The sequence below is a fragment of the Bombina bombina genome, chromosome 10, assembly GCF_027579735.1.
Source record: "Bombina bombina isolate aBomBom1 chromosome 10, aBomBom1.pri, whole genome shotgun sequence".
NCBI classification, from domain to species: domain Eukaryota; kingdom Metazoa; phylum Chordata; class Amphibia; order Anura; family Bombinatoridae; genus Bombina; species Bombina bombina.
Genome location: NC_069508.1, coordinates 90,687,337 through 90,704,118, shown reverse-complemented (window position 1 = coordinate 90,704,118; position 16,782 = coordinate 90,687,337).

The window sequence follows — 16,782 nt, the reverse complement described above, 5'->3', positions numbered from 1 at the left end:
CTAGCAGTCTTTTAACAGAGATGTGGTGAAGATAGGGACATCACATATATAATATTAGCCTGTCATTAACTCATAGGCCTATATTTATCAAAGTCTGGCGGACCTGATCCGACAGTGCGGATCAGGTCCGCCAGACCTCGCTGAATGCGGAGAGCAATACGCTCTCCGTATTCAGCATTGCACCAGCAGCTCACAAGAGCTGCTGGTGCAACGCCGCCCCCTGCTGACTCGCGGCCAATGGGCCGCCAGCAGGGAGGTGTCAAGCAACCCGATCGTACTCGATCGGGTTGAATTGTTGCGATTCCTGTCCGCCTGCTCAGAGCAGGCGAACAGATTATGGAGCAGCGGTCTTTGTGACTGCTGCTTCATAACTGTTGTTTCTGGCGAGTCTGAAGACTCGCCAGAAACACGGGCCGTCAAGCTCCTTTCGAAGCTTGATAGATAGGCCCCATAGCCTTAAAGGGACATAATTCTCTGGATGATATTAAAGTTCACAAACACCTTTGTTAATGTAATTGGTAACTTCTATTTACCTCAATAACAAGCAGGCTTTTTACACAGATGTGGTGAAAATAGGGAAACTGCATACATATTATAAGCCTGTCATTAACTCATGACCTTAAAGGGATTACAATCCTTTGGTTGGTATGTAACTTTACAAGCACTCACGTTAAACACATATACCCACAGAAAGATCTACAAGCTTACTTCAATCTCAGGGTTATAAACTGTATAACTTGGCAACAGTTCCATTCTAGGGAGACTCACATTAGCTATTTTGTTATTTGTTAAACACAAGAGGATGTTTTAACCTTTTTTTCTCATTTTTTATTTGATACTTATTAAAAGTTTGCAAACTTCTATTACACTCAATGCTTTTAAAACTGTATTGGTAAAATAAGCTCCAAACCACATCTGAATTATTACCTATACTGTAATTTAAAACAGTTTATACTGTTTTCCCGCCTTCCCCACCGCACCAAGAGGAGATTGTGTGAGCCAGTGACCATGGCACATGTCGTCCCTATATATGGGCCGGTTTTATGACAAACAAAATAAAACAGTTTTTTTGGCATATGGAATTGGAAAGTTCCTTAACCAATGACTGAGGTCTTATAATGTATATGTTAATGATGTTTCATATATAATGAACGCATATACTATACACACAAGTGAAAACAGATAAAAAATAATTTATTGATAATTAAAAAACACAACAACTAATAATGCTACTAATAATGCGGCAGCGCTGTGCAGGGCTTAACTACCACACGGCCTACCGGGCATTTGCCTGATATGCCCGACGTTCAGTCCAGGCCTGGGTCTAAGAATATAGCCCTTCTGAGATAAGATTCAAGTTTTCTATCCAAAGGGTCTTTGGCTAAATGTACTACTATTCCTTTAGAAGACAGTACTTCTTTTAAAATGGAAATGGCCCTATTAACTTTGGGAACCATTTTCCATAACTCTAAATTAGCAGCAGGTAAAGGATATAGTTTTATTAACCTTGCAAAAGGGTTAAGAGCGACACCTGGTTTATACCATTCTATAGCAATTATATAAGAAACCATCAGGTATAGGGAAAATCTCAGGTAGATTGACAACAGTTTTATATACTGAATTTAAACGATTACAGGGTTTATCAGAGGTTTAGCTTCTTCAATCCTAAGTGACTAAGATTTCATTCAACATAAAACAAATATGTTCAATTTTAAATAAAAAGGAGGAATTATCAGGTTATACGTTTGATGAGGAAGCCTCACTGTTAGAGGAATCTTCATTGTTCGAAGATACTTCAGTATTTAATAGGTCATTACTAATATTACTAGTAGTAGGTAAAATTTGAACTTACCTTTTCCGCTAACTTGAAGGCGGTAGTGCAGCTATGGCCTTTGTAATGGCAGTATCAAACTTTTTCATTGCTGGAGGTACGCCAACTGCATCCATCTGTAAGGAGAAGACAGTAGGTGAATTAGTACACATAGAAACATTAGATTGATCGGTATGCGATAAGAAATCTAAGCATGAGCCACATAAATGAGCTGAAGAAGCTATTTCAGTTTTATAATAAGCACACTTAGCTTTGGTAGAAAGGTGTCCATTAGGCTCAGTTCCTATGGTAACTTTAGGGACAGATTGGTGCTGCTCCATTATGGCAAAAAAATGTATTGAAAAAAGATGCAATAAATAATACTATCCCCTTAAGGCAAGCTTTTTGAGGAAAGGAAAAAATATGCCCCGATAATATAGCGTTTCAAGGACGTTAAAGCGCTAAGCAAGTGAAGCCTAGGAAAGCAGTTAATTCCAATTTGCAATAATCTCAATGCAAATTTATAGCAAATAAACGCACCAAAAAATAAAGCACAGCTGAAAATGAGTCAAGACGTGCGCAAAGTAATGACTCACAAATAGTGACACATGCTCATAGATGCGCCCGTGAGCGGGAAAAAAGGCCGAAAATCTACATGCTACTGACAAGCACTGTACTCTGAGGGGAACCAGGCTTCAATATGCTCTAAAGCACCTTTCACTGAATAAATCAAGCACATCATCATGCTTCAACTATCTCCAAACGGAGGCAAAGTTTAAAGTGAAAGTAAATCTTAGCGTTTTACAAACGCAATGATTGAATTTTGAAACAAATAAAGGGGACTTTCATTCATGAAGTATAAGATACTTCATGTAGAAAGCTCCTTTATTTGTTTTAACTGATCGCCGTTTTTAGCTGCTACAGCAGCACACAGCTAAAAAATTTTTTTGCTAAGAGGTGACGTTTTCACCTCTTAGCCAATAGCCGTGCGGTGAATCCAGCTCCCATGGGCGCTAAGCCAGATTTACTGCATGGCTATTGACTAAGAGGTGAAAACGTCACCTCTTAGCAAAAAACGGCGATCAGTTAAATCAAATAAAGGAGCTTTCTACATGAAGTATATTATACTTCATGAATGAAAGTCCCCTTTATATGTTTCAAAAGTCAATCCTTGCATTTGTAAAACGCTAGGCTTTACTTTCACTTTAAAACTGAGGTATGAGTAAGGTGTTTTTTTTATAGGCTTTTGAGGTTTGGGAAACTTTGCCTCCTCGTGGTAGGAATGTATATACCATACGTAACAGCTCATGGACTCTCGCCACCTAAATAAAAGAAATTTGGGTTTCATATCCCTTTAAAGTACACCCAAACCCTGGAATACTCAGAATGCTTAAATGTATAGACCTCAGATAATAAGGTATTTGCAAGATACACAAATAGATGAAACCATTGTATTAGTCCTTGGAGTGTTAATGCATACCTCCCAACATTTCAAAATTCAAAAGAGGGACACACCTCCCCCTGCAGCAAAAAAATTGAAACGTGGTGGGCAGGATCAGGGACGGGGCTTAAAAAAAAATCATAAGACCAAAGTAATATAAATAAAATTCTTAATAAAGTCATATCTTTTAATACTCTTAGGCAGCAAATCAAACACAAGCTCAAACCACTGGTATAGCTATGGGAGCTCTGTATTTAATTAGTCTTTGCAGAGACAGTGCTAAATATTTTTATCTTAATTGGACATTTAATAATAGATTCTTTAAAACTGCTCTCTGCATTACCCATTAATATTCTAGATTCTGGCCTTTAAAGTCAGCAAAAATGTACAGTAACACACTACACATGCAGATACACACACACACTACATAGCATACACATACACATGCAGATACACACACACACTACATATCATACACTTACACATGCAGATACACACACACTACATTTCATACACTTATACATGTAGATTCACACACACACACACACACTACATAGCATACACTTATACATACAGATAAACACATGCAGATACACACACTACATAGCATACACTTATACAGGCACATAAACACACACTACACAGCAAACACTTATACATGCAGATACACAGACACTACTTAGTATACACTTATACATGCAAATACACACACACACACGACATAGCATACACTTATACATGCAGATATACACACACTTATAATACAGATACACACACACACACTACATAGCTTACATTATACATGCAGACACACACACTACATAGCATACACTTAAACATGCAGATAAACACACACACTTATACATACAGATACACACACACACACTACATAGCATAACCTTATACATGCAGATACACACACAAACTACATAGCATAACCTTATACATGCAGATACACACACACACACACACACTTATAGATACAGATAGACACACTCTACATCATATATGGGTATCTGCAATTCATTGTATGGGGTCCTGGGTTTAAAACTGAAGGCATGCTAGTATTATCACCAGGGGTTAGACATTATCACTACCAGCGGTAGGTTAGAGAGGTCACCATTACCTGAGGTCAGAGGGTATATAACCTTCTTACTCCTGCTTAACCCACACAGCATACCTTTTCCACAGGGAATCTAACAGGTATCATCTAATCCTTGGAGAGAAAAGCCAGGTGCTTCTGAGTATGGGCCCAATAGAATTTAAAATATATATTTTTTTTAAATGCATGGGGCAATGCGAGACACATGGCTAGCAACCCGTGGGACAGACCCCTAAAATCGGGACTGTCCCGCAAAAATCGGGACAGTTGGGGGGTATGTTAATGGGCCCAAGAAGTTAGAAATCCACACCTCATGAGAGTAATGTCAAGTCTGGTAAAGTAAGGATGGTCTAAACATTACACATTTATATACACACATGCATTGAAAGTGTAGCACTCTTAACCACACAGCTAGATTAAAAGCAAAATGGAAGAGTATATTACAGCATTTGGCCAAATATTGATGTTTAGGACCACATCCTTTTCTTTCTCCCTGCAATGCATGCCTTCGACCAAACATACGGACATACAAACAAGGTTGACAAAGGCCCTTTATAATTTCCCTAGACACATACAAGACACAGAAATGAACTGCACTTTCAAACCAGACTGGGTACATATTTTTAATATGTCAGTGCAAAACTCACAGCCCCAGAAAAGCATGGGTGAATAGCAAATAGGAATATTGCAAAACAAAAATATTGGCACAACACAAAGAAAATCTGACACTCTTGCAAGCACACAGCTAGATTAAAAGAAAAATAACATCATTTGGCCCTCTGTTGATAGGCCCAGGGCCACGTCAAGGTCTCTTCCTCCCTGGGTGTTTTTTCCCTGCTTTTTTGACATGTGCTCCTGGCAGCCATTTTACTCACCTCTCTTGCTGACTCTGGTGCATAATGTGTGATGCTGCTCATTTCCTGCATGCCCTTTTATGGCCAGACTGGTGTACATCATCCATGTGAGACAGGTTGCAGTCTTAGAATTGTGATGTCATCACTTATTATTTAAAGGGCCTCTGTTCAGTATGCTTTGCCCTTGCATTGTCTCAGACCTGTTTGTGAGAGTTCCTGTTCTTGTGTATTACCTGGCTGTCTGACGTCCCTCCTGGTTCCTGATCCCTGGCTTGTTCCTGACTCTGCTATTCTCCTTGTTCCTGATTCCGGCTTGTCTGACTACTCGCTTTGGCTTCTGACTCGGCTCGTCTGACTATTCGTTTTGGCTCCTGACTCGGCTCGTCTGACTACCAGCTCTGGTTTTGACTCCTGGCTTGTTATTTGACTTGTGGACTTTTTTATTATTTTTTGCTATTAATAAAGGTGTGATTCTTTTTGCACTTCTTGTCTCAGTCTGATTCCTGGCACCCTGACATTACGCAAGGACAATGAATCCTGATGGTGCTAATAATCCACCTTTACCTACCATCATTTCCAGGATGGATGAACAGGATCACCGATTGGATCAATTTGCACTAGCCCTGCAAACCCTGCTGACTCGCACTGCACATTTGGACCAAAGTGTTCTGCAAGTTATGGCTGCTCCTGTTTCCGCTGCTGCACCTAGTCCTACCAGGAGCATATCCGGTTCTGCACCTCTACCTCAGAAATATGGAAGTGATCCTATTAAGTGCAGAGGGTTTTTGAACCAGGTGGGCATTTACTTTGAGATGTTACCGCAGGCGTTTCCCTCTGACAGAGCTAAGGTGGGATTTCTCATCTTGTTACTCTCTGACACAGCTCTTGCCTGGGCTAATCCCTTGTGGGAGACTAATAAACCTGTGATTTCAAATTACCCTGAATTTGTGGCCTCCTGTAATGATATATGTGAGTTTAAGAATCAAATATGCAGATATGTGTATAGTGTTTGTGTTTAGTTTTATCTGTGCATTAGATATATTTATGTGCAACATTAGTATTCTCCAGAACAAGTACTTGTGTGTGGAGGTAACCATGTATAGTTAATATACCACTGCTTGGCTGAACAGCTGAACCCATGCTGCAACAACCTTGGCTGTGGATCAGTGATCACAGAAAAAAAAATAAAAAAAAAAAAAAAAATATATATATATATATATATATATATATATATATATATATATATATATATATATATATATATACTTGATGAAGGTAGTATAAATATAATGTCTTAGCTGAAACACTACTACTGAATAAAATGTATGCCAGAACTAAGGTGTAGCAAAATATGAAAAAATATATAAAGTAGCAGGAAGATGAGTATCAGGTTAGATACACAGGAATTCACAGTGTTACAAACATGTTGCAAACATAAATAGTTATACGATACAAGGGAAAGGAAAGTGACGATGGCACTACCAAGATTGTTGCCCTAGTTAATTACAAACAACCTCATGAATAGGGGGTACCATAATCAGTGACTAAAGGGCGGGTGCTGTACATATGAGGAGAGAGATATACGAGACAAATTCAGTACAAGACTGAACAAGGAATGTACATGAATAGCACTCAACAACTTAAACTGAAATACGTCTGTATGGGACGCAGGATAGAAATGACCTATGCAAAGAACAGACTGTCTGCATGGAGACGTTTAAAACTTAACATTTATTATGTATTAAAAACAAATAAAGTGAATGCACACAATTAAAAACACTGTAACGCAAGGGGCTCCCCACCAATGTACAAATAATAGCGCTACTCCAGATATCAGTGGGACAACAAAGGGGAGGTATCCGGTGCAAAGAGTATGGACTGTAACAGGGGTCTCCTCTCCAAGCCACTGTACGTGCAAAAACACTGACTAGGAAAATAGAATCCAAGTATATATCCTCAAATGGTGTATGACCTATATCAATTAAGGTGCCAGTATATAAAAAATGCTGGATATAAATAGGTACTTAAATATCACTATAATAAGTGTGAATACAGTAGGATGATGTCATAATGGAGGAGAAATCCACACATGGAAAAGAATTGGTATACTATAATATATTCAGTTGTAGACGGGATTGAGATGTTTCACTGGAGTGAGTCTAGGATAGTTTAGACAGACAATGGCTTACTAGATTAATATTAAGCCCCATTGGGGTGTATAGGTATAGCTAAAATCAAAAATACTCGTAGAACCCCTGGAGGCAATTAAAATTTCCAGTATAGGAAGTGGGTATTAATCCTAATAATCAGTTATACGGACCAAAACAGGTCAGTTAGCATGTGGTATTTATTGGTATCCCTATTGTTATTTACAAAAGGAGTAGAAATAGTGGATACTATTCACTATTATACTGTGCCAGCTGGAGGTATGTGTATACAGACACTTTATCACCCACACGCTACCCAGGTAGTACGACTGGGTGTATATCCTGATAATTGAATATTTCTAATCCCCGGCCACCAAAGTGTGGTCGTATTGATTAAATTAGGCACCTGTTAAATATAGCAGAGGGACACACACGATGGGCCCAAGAAATGTATAATATTATGGTCTTATAAATAAACGTTTGTTAGTACCATATTAATAAGTTCAACAAATTTTATAGACCCCAGATTAAGAATATAAGATTAAGGTAGGAACCAACCCTCTCTCAGGTACTTAAAGTAAAAATTGTACTTATAGTTATTGGTTGCAAATATAACTGCTGAAAAGTTATTGTGTATCATTATAAGTCTAACGCCATATGTGGCTGGATAAGTATACCATTAGTATTCAAGTACAAGCTTTAGCTATAGTGAGTGGTGATTTGGAACACGATGTATTTTATTTCAACTGGGCAACAGTAAGGTGTGTTTGGTGTAACTGGATTTTTGAAAGGCACATATCACTCTCCCAATTCATTTTAAAGGGATCACTGGTAATCAAGAGGTCCTGCTGGACTCACACATGCAGTACAAATTCTATATATAGTTGCTTAAATATCCATATATATATATATATAACGCTGCAATATGGGTTAGCTAGATTGCCAGTCTGCTACTATTGCAATATAACTTCTAAGAATGGCTATAATTAGATACCACACATCCCGCACAACTTAAGAAATGCCATTCAATATCTTAATTTATACCTTAACTGTCTAGGGTAGCACAGTCAGGGGAAGATTATATTTAATTAGATTAGACACCGGACAGTGTATGAGCACAGGAATTAAACCACGTAGTTAGCAACCATAGTTTAGAGTAGCACTCCAAAAAGTGTATAAGCGGTGAGGCTTAAACCAACAAAATAATACTCATATTACCTATTATACCGTCCTGTCATAGACAGGAAACATAATTAAATAAAGTTAAATAATGAGTAACCACGTTATCGGAGCAGAGCAAAGACAATAATAAAGGGATTGCCAGATAGGAAGGAAATAAAATTAAATAAACGTAACTATAGGCAGACCCACAGGAGCCGTTACAGCAATTTAAAACACACAACCGGAGCGGGACCTAAACGTCCCAACTCCCCCTAACATGTTTCGCAAAAGAGCTTTATCAAAGATTCCTTGTTCAGTCTTGTACTGAATTTGTCTCGTATAAATAGTTATACGCTTGTTCCAGAGCACAACCTAAGTTTAGTGATGTCGCGAACAGTTCGCCGGAGAACAGTTCCCGGCGATCTTAGCTTGTTCGCGTTCGCCGCGGCGGGCAAACATATGTGATGTTCGATCCGCCCCCTATTCGTCATCATTGAGTAAACTTTGACCCTGTATCTCACAGTCTGCAGACACATTTCAGCCAATCAGCAGCAGACACTCCCTCCCAGACCCTCCCAGCTCCTGGGCAGCAGCCATTTTAGATTCATTATGATCCTGCATTCTTAGTGATAGGAGTGATAGTGCTGCTGCTGCTGCTGCTGCTGGTGATTTTACAGGGAAATTGATAGCTAGGCTAGTGTATTCAGTGTCCACTACAGTCCTGAAGGACTCATCTGATCTCTGCTGTAAGGACAGCACCCCAAAAAGCCCTTTTTAGGGCTAGAACTTCAGTCTTTTTTTTTTTTTTTTTAATCTAATTGCATTTGCCTGCCTGTCAGCCTGTGTGTGAGGCTCACAGCATATACTGTGCCTACTTGCTCACTGCCACCACTCATATCTGGTGTAACATTAGTGTAAATTTAAAGAAAAAAAACTTTTACATCAGTTTGCTAGTGTAATCTAATTTCATTTTCCATCAGGCCTGTGTGTCAGGCCCACAGCATATACTGTGATTAATTGCTCTGTGCCACCACTCATATCTGGTGTAACATTAGTGTAAATTTAAAAAACAACAACTTTTACATCAGTTTGCTAGTGTAATCTAATTTCATTTTCCATCAGGCCTGTGTGTCAGGCCCACAGCATATACTGTGATTAATTGTTCTGTGCCACCACTCATATCTGGTGTAACATTAGTGTAAATTTAAAAAAAAAAAAACTTTGACATCAGTTTGCTAGTGTAATCTAATTTCCTTTTCCATCAGGCCTGTGTGTCAGGCCCACAGCATATACTGTGCCTACTTCCATCCTCAGTGCCACCACTCCTATCTGTTGTAACATTAGTGTAAATCTTTTTTAAAAAAACTTTTACATCAGTCTGCTAGTGTTATTTAATTTTAGTTGCCAGGCCAGCCTGCCATTAGTGCCAGCCTGTGTGTCAGGCTCCCAGCATATACTGTGCCTACTTCCATCCTCAGTGCCACCACTCATATCTGTTTTAACATTAGTGTAACTTTTTTTAAAAAAAACTTTTACATCAGTCTGCTAGTGTTATTTAATTTTAGTTGCCAGGCCAGCCTGCCACTAGTGCCAGCCTGTGTGTCAGGCTCCCAGCATATACTGTGCCTACTTCCATCCTCAGTGCCACCACTCCTATCTGTTGTAACATTAGTGTAAATTTTTAAAAAAACAAAATTTTACATCAGTCTGCTAGTGTTATTTAATTTTAGTTGTCAGGCCAGCCTGCCACTAGTGCCATCCTGTGTGTCAGGCTCACAGCATATACTGTGCCTACTTCCATCCTCAGTGCCACCACTCATATCTGGTGTAACATTAGTGTAATTTTTTTTTAAAAAAAACTTTTACATAAGTCTGCTAGTGTTATTTAATTTTAGTTGCCAGGCCAGCCTGCCACTAGTGCCAGCCTGTGTGTCAGGCTCCCAGCATATACTGTGCCTACTTCCATCCTCAGTACCACCACTCATATCTGTTGTAACATTAGTGTAAATTATTTTTTAAAAAACTTTTACATCAGTCTGCTAGTGTTATTTAATTTTAGTTTCCAGGCCAGCCTGCCACTAGTGCCAGCCTGTGTGTCAGGCTCCCAGCATATACTGTGCCTACTTCCATCCTCAGTGCCACCACTCATATCTGTTGTAACATTAGTGTAAATTTTGTAAAAAAAAAAAAACTTTTACATCAGTCTGCTAGTGTTATTTAATTTTAGTTGCCAGGCCAGCCTGCCACTAGTGCCAGCCTGTGTGTCAGGCTCCCAGCATATACTGTGCCTACTTCCATCCTCAGTGCCACCACTCATATCTGTTGTAACATTAGTGTAAATTTTGTAAAAAAAAAACTTTTACATCAGTCTGCTAGTGTTATTTAATTTTAGTTGCCAGGCCAGCCTGCCACTAGTGCCAGCCTGTGTGTCAGGCTCCCAGCATATACTGTGCCTACTTCCATCCTCAGTGCCACCACTCATATCTGGTGTAACATTAGTGTAACTTTTTAAAAAAAACACTTTTACATCAGTCTTCTAGTGTTATTTAATTTTAGTTGCCATGCCAGCCTGCCACTAGTGCCAGCCTGTGTGTCAGGCTCCCAGCATATACTGTGCTTACTTCCATCCTCAGTGCCACCACTCATATCTGTTGTAACATTAGTGTAAATTTTGTAAAAAAAAAAAACTTTTACATCAGTCTGCTAGTGTTATTTAATTTTAGTTGCCAGGCCAGCCTGCCACTAGTGCCAGCCTGTGTGTCAGGCTCCCAGCATATACTGTGCCTACTTCCATCCTCAGTGCCACCACTCATATCTGTTGTAACATTAGTGTAAATTTTGTAAAAAAAAAACCTTTTACATCAGTCTGCTAGTGTTATTTAATTTTAGTTGCCAGGCCAGCCTGCCACTAGTGCCAGCCTGTGTGTCAGGCTCCCAGCATATACTGTGCCTACTTCCATCCTCAGTGCCACCGCTCATATCTGGTGTAACATTAGTGTAACTTTTTTAAAAAAACACTTTTACATCAGTCTTCTAGTGTTATTTAATTTTAGTTGCCAGGCCAGCCTGCCACTAGTGCCAGCCTGTGTGTCAGGCTCCCAGCATATACTGTGCCTACTTCCATCCTCAGAGCCACCACTCATATATGTTGTAACATTAGTGTAAATTTTGTAAAAAAAAAAACTTTTACATCAGTCTGCTAGTGTTATTTAATTTTAGTTGCCAGGCCAGCCTGCCACTAGTGCCAGCCTGTGTGTCAGGCTCCCAGCATATACTGTGCCTACTTCCATCCTGAGTGCCACCACTCCTATCTGTTGTAACATTAGTGTAAATTTAAAAAAAAAAAAACTTTTACATCAGTCTGCTAGTGTTATTTAATTTTAGTTGCCAGTCCAGCCTGCCACTAGTGCCAGCCTGTGTGTCAGGCTCCCAGCATATACTGTGCCTACTTCCATCCTCAGTGCCACCACTCATATCTGTTGTAACATTAGTGTAAATCTTGTAAAAAAAAAACTTTTACATCAGTCTGCTAGTGTTATTTAATTTTAGTTGCCAGGCCAGCCTGCCACTAGTGCCAGCCTGTGTGTCAGGCTCCCAGCATATACTGTGCCTACTTCCATCCTCAGTGCCACCACTCCTATCTGTTGTAACATTAGTGTAAATTTTGTAAAAAAAACTTTTAGATCAGTCTGCTAGTGTTATTTAATTTTAGTTGCCAGGCCAGCCTGCCACTAGTGCCAGCCTGTGTGTCAGGCTCCCAGCACATACTGTGCCTACTTCCATCCTTAGTGCCATATCTGTTGTAACATTAGTGTAATTTTTTTTAAAAAAAACTTTTACATCAGTCTGCTAGTGTTATTTAATTGCAGTTGCCAGCGTGTGTGCCAGGCCCACTTTCCAACAAGTGCCACCAATCATATTTGTTATAACAGTAGTGTAAATATTTTAAAAAAAACTTTTTTGACTGTGAAACATCAGTCTGTTAGTGTAATCTAATTGAAGTTGCCTGCCTGCCTGCCAGCGTGTGTGCCAGGCTCACTTGCCAAGTTAGTGGCACCACTCATATTTGTTGTAACAGTAGTGTAAATATTTAAAAAAAAAACTTTTTTGACTGTGAAACATCAGTCTGCTAGTGCAATCAAATTGCAGTTGCCTGCCTGCCAGTGTGTGTGCCAGGCCCACTTGCCAACTAGTGCCACCAATCATATTTGTTATAACAGTAGTGTAAATATTTAAAAAAAAAACTTTTTTGACTGTGAAACATCAGTCTGCTAGTGTAATCTAATTGAAGTTGCCTGCCTGCCAGCGTGTGTGCCAGGCCCACTTGCCAAGTTAGTGGCACCACTCATATTTGTTGTAACAGTAGTGTAAATATTTAAAAAAAAACTTTTTTGACTGTGAAACATCAGTCAGCTAGTGCAATCTAATTGCAGTTGCCTGCCTGCCAGCGTGTTTGCCAGGCCCACTTGCCAACTAGTGCCACCACTCATATTTGTTATAACAGTAGTGTAAATATTTAAAAAAAAAACTTTTTTGACTGTGAAACATCAGTCTGCTAGTGCAATCGAATTGCAGTTGCCTGCCTGCCAGCGTGTGTGCCAGGCCCACTTGCCAACTAGTGCCACCAATCATATGTGTTATAACAGTATTGTAAATATTAAAAAAAAAAAAACTTTTTTGACTGTGAAACATCATTCAGCTAGTGTAATCTAATTGCAGTTGCCTGCCTGCCAGCGTGTGTGCCAGGCCCACTTGCCAACTAGTGCCACCAATCATATTTGTTATAACAGTAGTGTAAATATTTAAAAAAAAACAATTTTTTGACTGTGAAACATCAGTCTGCTAGTGTAATCTAATTGAAGTTGACTGCCTGCCAGCGTGTGTGCGAGGCCCACTTGCCAACTAGTGCCACCAATCATATTTGTTGTAAAAGTAGTGTAAATATTTTAAAAAATAACTTTTTGGACTGTGAAACATCAGTCTGCTATTGTAATCTTATTGAAGTTGCCTGCCTGCCAGCGTGGGTGCCAGGCCCACTTGCCAAGTTAGTGGCACCACTCATATTTGTTGTAACAGTAGTTTAAATATTTAAAAAATAAACATTTTTGACTGTGAAACATCAGTCTGCTTTTTTGAGTCAGGCTCACAGCGTATACTGTGCCCATTTTCCCAGTGCCACCACTCATATCTTGTTTAATAGTAGTGTAAGTGTACATTTAAAAAAAATAAACTTTTTGGATTGTGAAACATCAGTCTGCTTTTTTGTGTCAGGCTCACAGCGTATACTGTGCCCACTTGCCCAGTGGCACCACTCATATTTTGTAGTAGTGTAAGTCTACATTTAAAAAAAAAAATGACAGGCAGAGGCAGGCCACCCCGCAGGTGCTGTCGTGGTCATGGTGCTGTGATTCCCTTTGACCCTACAATCATGCACAGTGTTCAGAGGCCATGTGCCATGAACGCGAAAAGTTCTGAGGAGGACCTAGTTAAATGGCTAACACAGGACACCCAATCTTCTACAGCTTCCGCTCCTAACCTTGACGCACCATCCACCTCCAGCTTAGCTTCGGGCACCTCTCAAGTGACCAGTGCCACTCGCCCGCCGGCCCCCACCACCAACACTATCACCACAGCTGCTTCACTTGATCTGTCAGCGGAGTTATTGACACATCAGTTGGAAGAAATGAGTGATGCGCAACCATCATTGACAGAGGATGTAGATAACAGTGATATGTCTCAGTCAGGCAGCATTACAGACATGGACGTACGGTGTGATGATGATGGTAATGTTGTACCCGCTGCTGCTTCCTTTGTTGATTTGTCAGATACAAGTGAAGCGGTTGATGATGATGCATCCGTGGATGTCACGTGGGTGCCCGCTAGAAGAGAAGAAGAAGAGAGGGAAAGTTCAGATGGGGAGACAGAGAGGAGGAGGAGGAGGAGACGAGTTGGAAGCAGGGGGAGGTCGTCGCAAGGAGCTAGTGGCACAGTCAGACAGCATGCATCGGCACCCGGGGTCAGCCAGACAGCACGCCAATCAACGCATGCTGTTGCCACCACCAGAATGCCGTCATCGCAGAGCTCAGCAGTGTGGCATTTTTTTGTGTGTCTGCCTCTGACAACAGTGATGCAAAAAGGCACAGTAGTATCCAGCACAGGGACCCAGGAGGTAGGAGACCAAATGCAAGTCACTGCCAACTTGCTAGAAGCAATATAGAACACATACAAGGTGGTCTCCTTGCAAAAAATCCTCAATTTTATTGATACAAAAGGAACAGGAACAAACAGAGTCACTGTGACTCTGTTTGTTCCTGTTCCTTTTGTATCAATAAAATTGAGGATTTTTTGCAAGGAGACCACCTTGTTTGTGTTCTATCTGACAACAGCGATGCCATTTGCAACCTGTGCCAAAAGAAACTGAGTCGTGGGAAGTCCAACACCCACCTAGGTACAACTGCTTTGCAAAGGCACATGGTCTCACATCACAAACGCCGATGGGATGAACACATGAGTAGAAGAAGCACACAAACTCAAAGCCGCCATCCTCCTCTTGGTCCAGCATCTTCAGCCACGTCAACCACTGCTGTACTCCTTGCCCCCTCTCAACCATCCACCACTCAGTCTCTATTACTTAGCAGTTCCTGGTCATCTGCCCACAGTCAGGTGTCTGTTAAGGACATGTTTGAGTGTAAGAAGCCAATTTCCCAAAGTCACCCCCTTGCCCAGCGTCTGACAGCTGGCTTGTCTGAACTCTTAGCCCACCAGCTTTTACCATACAAGCTGGTGGAGTCTGAGGCGTTAAAAAAATGTGTATCTATTGGGACACCGCAGTGGAAGGTACCCGGTCGAAATTTATTTTCACAAAGGGCAATCCCCAACCTGTACTCGATTGTGTGAAAGGAAGTAATGGCATGTCTGGCACACAGCGTTGGGGCAAGAGTCCATATGACCACTGATAGCTGGTCTGCAAAGCATGGTCAGGGCAGGTATATCACCTACACTGTGCATTGGGTAAACCTGCTGACGGCTGACAAGCATGGAATGCGTGGCTCTGCAGAGGAGTTGGTGACACCGCCACAACTTGCAGGCAGGCCTGCTGCTACCTCCTCTACTCCTCCTACTCCATCCTCTTCCATAACCTCTTCCTCAGCTGAGTCCTCTTCTGCTGCTGCGTCTTTCTCCACATCAACGGCACCCCCCCAGGTACTATTCAACATCCCGGATATGGCAGTGTCACGCCATCTTGGGGTTGACTTGCCTGAAAGCCGAGAGTCACACCGCACCAGCACTCCTGTCCACCCTGAACGCACAGGTGGATCAGTAGCGGACTCCACACCAACTGGAGATTGGCAAAGTTGTTTCTGACAATGGAAGTAATTTGGTGGCGGCATTGAAATTGGGCAAGTTGACACATGTGCCGTGCATGGCACATGTGTGTAATCTGATTGTACAATGCTTTGTGCATAAGTACCCAGGCTTACAGGACGTCCTGAAGCAGGCCAGGAAGGTGTGTGGCCATTTCAGGCGTTCCTACACGGCCATGGCGCACTTGTCAGATATCGAGCTGCGAAACAACCTGCCAGTGAGGCGCTTGATTTGCGACAGCCCGACACGTTGGAATTCAACACTCCTAATGTTCGACCACCTGCTACAACAAGAAAAAGCTGTTAACGAGTATTTGTATGACCGGGGTGCTAGGACAGCCTCTGGGGAGCTGGGGATTTTTTTGCCACGTTACTGGACGCTCATGCGCAATGCCTGTAGGCTCATGCGTCCTTTTGAGGAGGTGACAAACCTAGTCAGTCGCACCGAAGGCACCATCAGCGACATCATACCATTTGTTTTCTTCCTGGAGCGTGCCCTGCGAAGAGTGCTGGATCAGGCGGTAGATGAGCATGAAGAGGAAGAGTTGTGGTCTCCATCATCACCAGAAACAGCCTTATCAGCATCGCTTGCTGGACCAGCGGCAACGCAGGAGGAGGATTGTGAGGAAGAGGAGTCAGAGGAGGAATGTGGCTTTGAGGAGGAGGAGGAAGACCAAGCACAACAGGCATCCCAGGGTGCTCGTTGTTGTCACCTATCTGGTACCCGTGGTGTTGTATGTGGCTGGGGGGAAGAAGATACCTTCAGTGAGATCAGTGAGGACGAGGAACGGGACATGATTAGCTCGGCATCCAACCTTGTGCAAATGGGGTCTTTCATGCTGTCGTGCCTGTTGAGGGACCCTTGTATAAAAAAGCTGAAGGAGAATGACCTGTACTGGGTGT